Source organism: Pinus tabuliformis, chromosome 9 (assembly GCF_031772625.1).
Source record: "Pinus tabuliformis cultivar Carrire ecotype Pingquan chromosome 9, CPIR1, whole genome shotgun sequence".
NCBI classification, from domain to species: Eukaryota; Viridiplantae; Streptophyta; class Pinopsida; order Pinales; family Pinaceae; genus Pinus; species Pinus tabuliformis.
This window is the reverse complement of record NC_142307.1, coordinates 225,986,919-225,993,425: the sequence shown is the minus strand read 5'-3', so window position 1 is coordinate 225,993,425 and position 6,507 is coordinate 225,986,919.

The window sequence follows — 6,507 nt, the reverse complement described above, 5'->3', positions numbered from 1 at the left end:
TCATCTTGACATTGAAATCAACATATTTTGCAGTAATTTATTTGTCTTTATTTTCATTTTATCCTTGTGAAATGGTAATTTATGTGAGTAATCTAGGTGAGGTCCAAGATCCAATCTAGCTACTACTACTACTATAACAAAAAGAGTATCCCATAGCTTGTAACATCAAACTTAGTAAGATTTGATACTATTACAATGAGCTCAAGGTGTCCCTCTTTTGGGAGGTCCACAAAACTCTTTCCTTATAAATAAGATGAAAACCTTTTTATTTTGAAAAACTTGTTAAACAAAAGAATCTAAGCCATTTGATTCTTTTCAAAGTGTCTACTAATTTTGTGCTCACTTGTTCTCATGTTTGTCTATTAGGAATGCATAATTGTTTATTAAGGGTGGAGGGATAATAGTAATTTCTAATTATGTCGGTTATCTCCATTGGGGGATTGGTTAGCTAGGTTAATATTTTGTTTCCTTTAGTTTGGCTTCTTTATTTTACTTATTGATAGTTGTTTCTAATATTTTTTATAGCTTTTACATATATATCTTGGAGTATTGCATACCCATAGTAGTTGTTAGCTAGAAAGTCTAAAGTTTCTTTAGGACAATTATCAAGTTCATTTTTTTAAGTATTTAAAAAATTTCCTACCTTGATAGGAAATTAACTAGTTTCCCTACGTACTTCTCCCAAGTGATAGGGAAAATTTGAAGACCTATTGACACATAGGAGATGGTAAGGAAGAGTTAAAAACATAGGATAGAAAGAAAAAATCATTTTTTCTATATTTTATGTGCTCTTTGTATTTATTTAGTTTTGATAATTAATCACACCCTATTCTGGCTACATTAACATTTGATTTCAAATAAAATTTCATTTGTTTTCCAATACTTCATCTCACTAACAAATGAAATGGTATACTTTCTCTTTTCACATGGTGGCTATGTAGCCCACATAGAACTTCAACCCCATTTATTTGGGTTGTGTAATATAATTTTCTTTCAATTTTTCTTTAAATTCATTAGTCTAATTTTCTTTCAATTTTTCTTTAAGTTGAAATTTAAAAGTGTGTAGCTCAATCATTGGTTGCTAGTTGGGTTTCTCTCCATCATACATGATGTGGTTACTATGAATTTTACTACAGAGGGTTTTTTTGTAAGTTTAACACAACTACATATTCAACATGTCCAATATATCACCCTAATCGGGGTGGGGAGTTGAAACAAAGAATTTACATCAAAGAGTGCCTTAACAGAGCACTCGATCGCCATCAATACAAGACCTCATGGATGTGGATGAAAGGGTTTTTAATCTAGTTAGTCTTTGTGAATTTATAGAATCATAAGATTTAAAATTTTAGTTAGTATTTTTGAATTTAACCCTAAAAGGACATGCATGTGAAAATAAAAGATGATCTTACCATGTGGATGAAGTGGTTTTTAATTTAGTTAGTTTTTGTGAATTTAGAGAATCATAAGATTCATTGTTTTAGTTAGTCTTTGTGAATTTATAGAATCATAAGATTTAAATCTAAGGAACCCCCATAAAGATGGCTTCATAAGCTCAATATCTTAGTCTTTGTAAATTTATAGATTCATAAGATTCAAAGTTTTAGTTAATCTTTGTGAATTTATAGAATCAAAAGTTCAAAGCTAAGTAACCCCCATAAATATGGATTTCTAAGCTTAATCTCCTTAATATTGAAAGAGTGAGATTTTATTTCTCATTTGATTATTCACTAGTTTGGACAATGATTGTCTTAACATTTTTTGGAATACTAGGTATGTTGAACTATACTCCCTTAGGAAAGTATTGAAATACTTCCTTTGTGCATGTATCCCTCTTCCATTAATATTTGTAATATTGTTGAAGTTGTAGGGATGAGAACGGGTCAACCCGTCCTTTGATTTGCATGGAGTACTCTCAATTTTATCCAAGAAAATTTCACTACCAAACTCTTATACTAATTGCAAATGACATATTGCGAGATAAAAGTTGTGAACTTGAACAGTGGGACCTTCAAAATTCTATGGTAATCTTGTTTCTATTTTAAATAAGATAATTTTCTTATAAAAATATTACATAAATAATTCTTTAGCATTTTTCTATCTACCCAACACATGTCAAATTGGTTACAAGACAAAACAAAAGGTTATTTTAAACTTTAATATTTAGAAATTGAATTTCTAGTAACCTATTCATTTCAAATATGATGCCAAAATCTCTAACAAATTCATAAATCCATTTCTAAGTATTTTATTCTCCTCATGCTTATTCATTTAAGGCTAAAGAATCCTATTAATAAGCAAATTTCAATTTCCAAATTCAACTCACTTGACTCAATCTTTGTAATAGCCTCCTCGCAACCGGTCGACTGGGGTAAACATGTGACAAAGAGTTACTATGATATGATTCAACTTCCTATGTAATAGTTAAGGAAGTGGAATCGATGGAATACATACAAGTTGACCTTATACGCATGCAACATAACTCGCAGGAGACATCCAGGTGACCAACCCCTGAGACAAACTGACATTTTGCTGCCTTAAAGCCTCAGTCTCTCCCTTGACATGGGCATGCATGCGATTGGGGACTTTTCCAGGTAATTTTGTGCCACTTTTTTAGGGCGAGGACTCAGGCCACTGCACAGAACTCTATGAAACTTTCAGAAATGAAAAGTAACATCAAAACAATGGTACAAATGCAAATACTTGAACAAGGACTTGATTGGACCCCTACTAGCCATGACAAGCATTTCATTAAACATGTCACAAATATGCATTCTGCACGTTTAAACAACATATCTGAACGTGGGGATCTCATACTTATCTAAGAATCACTAAGAATCATTGATGCCTCATCACAATAACTGAATTACCATCTATTAAGTCATATATTCATTGTACATTCAATGTTTAACCAAAACATGATGAGAGCCATACATTATTAGTGTCATAAAACTCATTCATAACCAACATATAAACAACATAAATATCAAGGATTTAACCACCATATAAGCCACATATAAACAAATATATTTACCCATAAAATATCAAGGAGAAAGAGAGATCTTATCGATGAATGCAAAGGCCAAACAGGTCTGGGACTTTCATGTTCCACCTGACCATAGATGGGATGAACCAAGTCTCGCTTCATCCGATCACCCCCGTGCCATATTCTAAGCATGAATGTGGGTTCTCATAGAACAAATCTATCAAAATCAAACCAGGCAACTGTAATGACAGTTTGAAGGAAACTTGAGAAGATCGGTAGCGGAAAGGAACTTGCCATGAATTGGAGCAAAGAAAGAAGAATCCTTGGGAAATAGCATCTATTGAAGGAACGATCCATAAGTGACTATTGAAAGAGGAAGAGAGATCATGGTAACCCTTGCAGCAGAAATTGAAAATCTCAGAGAATTGTCTAAGGAAAGAGCAAGTGAAGCTCTTGAGAGTGTCAAAGGCTAAAGGAGTAGAGAAAGCTAAGAAGGATTAATGGAAGATGTTATGAAACCAGCTCAAGAAAATATAGAAAAGATAGATCAACGCCTTAGAATTCAGCCTCTTCGAGGGGGCAACCTCCTTTACATTACATAAATGAACAATTCTTGGATGATACAAATGAAAATACCTCCTTTCTATATATAGGAGTCTAAGTGGTCCCAATACAATCAAAGCCTACATAACAATAATATTGTAGGGCACAACAGTAACAATGGTGGGCTTTTATGTGGCATAATAGTAATAATATGGGCACTACATGGGTACATCAATATAATAAGTGGGTTATACTAATAACAATAAGGGGTTACACTAGTAGTATAGGGGCCTAACATGCCCCTCTCCTTCAAAAAGCGTTGTCCTCAACGCTTGAGTAGTTCTTGATGCTTCTATATAAAATTATTGTCCTCCCATGTGGAATATTCAGCGGGTAAGTTCTTCCACTTGATGAGATACTCTGAAATTGATCGATTTCGTAGCTGTCGGGTTCTTGTTTCTGTGACTGCTCCAGGTTCCAATATGATTTTTCCTTCCTCTTCAATTTTTGGCAATATTGCTTCAATTGGGATCTTTTGCAACTTTTGACTAAGTGGTCATACTTCTTCGTTCTTCTTCCATTCATCCGTTGCTTTGTTTATCCAATTTGGTTGGATAATATAAATAGCACAAAATAATTCTTCCACATCCTCATCCTTGAAGCGTCTTCCCATTCGGTAAGGTCACCATTTTTTAAGTGCATGTAGTATTGCCAACATTTCCTTCTCATAAATAGCTTGCTTGAGATGTAGCAGTACAAATACCCAATCACTCACATCAAAACATTTTTCACTACAATGTTGATCTACCTGTTGTTTCATTTGATTTTGCACCAAAGTGGCGTTATCCTTTAAATGTTGGAGAACTTGTTGTTGATGCTCGATATGATCTTTCTCTACTTGAACCTTTTTCTTCTTGATATGTCCTTCTATCTTTTGAGGAGTGGTAATTTCTTCCAGTCCTTTACAAGATATGGTCGGATTCATTTCTTGATGCTCGATGTGATCTTTCACTTCTTGAACATTTTTCTTCTTGATGTGTCCTTCTATCTTGATAGTTTGAGGAGTGGTAATTTCATCCATTGAATTACAAGATATGGTTGGATTCATTTCTTCTTTCTCGATGTGATCTTTCACTTCTTGCACCTTTTTCTTCTTGATATGTCCTTCTATCTTGAGAGTTTGAGGAGTGGTAATTCTTGCCAAGGCTTTACAAGATATGGTCTGATTCATTTCTTCTTTCTCTGGGGTGGTGTCCTGACGTATATCCTCTTCTTTTGATGTTTCTTGATCCTTTTCTTCCTCCTCTTCATATTCTATGTAAAATAATTTCTTCTCAGCACACCTATGACCTTTAGTGCATTTGCTATCACAATTGTAACAAAGCCCTTTTTCTCTTTTTTCTTCCAATTGTTGTGGTGTAACCCTTGTAGGTTGTGGAAGGCTGGGAGAAACAACACTTCCATCTTTATAGTTGTGAGGGGTATGCTTCCTGGTTTCCATAATTTTGCTTTCCATTATGTCACAAAGCCCTTTTACTCTTTCCAATTGTTGTGTTGTTGCTCTAAAGAAGGTGTTGCTCTTTATATCCTCATAATGTGTGTTGCTCTTTATATCCTCATAATGTGCTATCATTTCCTCCGTGAAAATTGACCACGTAACAAGTTTTTTACGAGAACAAAGCCCTTTGTACCATAAAAATTGATCTGGTTCTAAATATGAAGATGCAATACATACCTTTTGTAACAGTTGTACACCATGTATATCAAAATATTGCTCCATCTGAAGTATCCAATTTACCGGATCCTTGCCATCAAACTTCCTCATCTTGCTTTTTCTTGATTTTAGGAGCTCTACCTTGAAACGACTGTAACTCTGTAATTTCAGATCTTTAAGTTCTGAAATTATGACCTGTAGTAGCCCTCTGTGTCCTCTTTCCAATGCAACAAGTCTAATCCAAATTGGATTCTCCAAGAAAACGTTATGCACAATCTCCCGCAGTGACCTGATTATAGACTGGTTCAGTAGAGCGAACTTGTATGAAGTGCCACGTGTCACTGTTTCAACCTTTGACTCTGAAAAATATATAAACAGAAACTACAGTCCGTTCTCTTTTTGTAACTTCTTACGAAATTTCAATCTGATGCTCAGAAAGAAAGTTATGACGATTTTCCCCAGGTCACCTATTTTGAGAGTAATTCAGGAGTCTGCAAAAAGACCAACTTCCGCAGATCATATCTCCGAAAATGTCGCGCGAAACGATCTGAAATTCGGACCCAAGGTTCAACGCCAATTCTTCTCAAATGAGTTTTTTTTGTGACTTCTGAAACGTCACAGAAAAGAAGTTATAGCGAAAATGCCACGCTGACCCGTTTGGAGCAGCGAAACCCTAGAATCCAAAGCTCTGATACCAAATGTTATGAAACCAGCTCAAGAAAATATAGAAAATATAGATCAACGCCTTAGAATTCAGCCTCTTCGAGGGGGAAACCTCCTTTACATTACATAAATGAACAATTCTTGGATGATACAAATGAAAATACCTCCTTTCTATATATAGGAGTCTAAGTGGTACCAATACAATCAAAGCCTACATAACAATAATATTGTAGGGCACAACAATAACAATAGTGGGCTTCTATGTGGCACAATAGTAACAATATGGGCACTACATGGGTACATCAATATAATAAGTGGGTTATACTAATAACAATAAGGGGTTACACTAGTAGTATAGGGGCCTAACAGAAGAACTAGTGTTACTAAAATGCCAAGTTCAGAGAGAATTTTGGTGAGCTACTTGTAGTAGGGTGAAACCAACTTGTTATTGTAGAGGCTTAGTGTGGTTCACAAGTGAACAAGGTGAAGTTCACATAGGGAAAAGTGAAGATGGCTATTGATAGTCATGGCAAGTATTTTAGTGAAAATTATAGTAGGATGGAGGAAGATGTCAAGGAAAATGGCATGAAGAGGAAGAGGA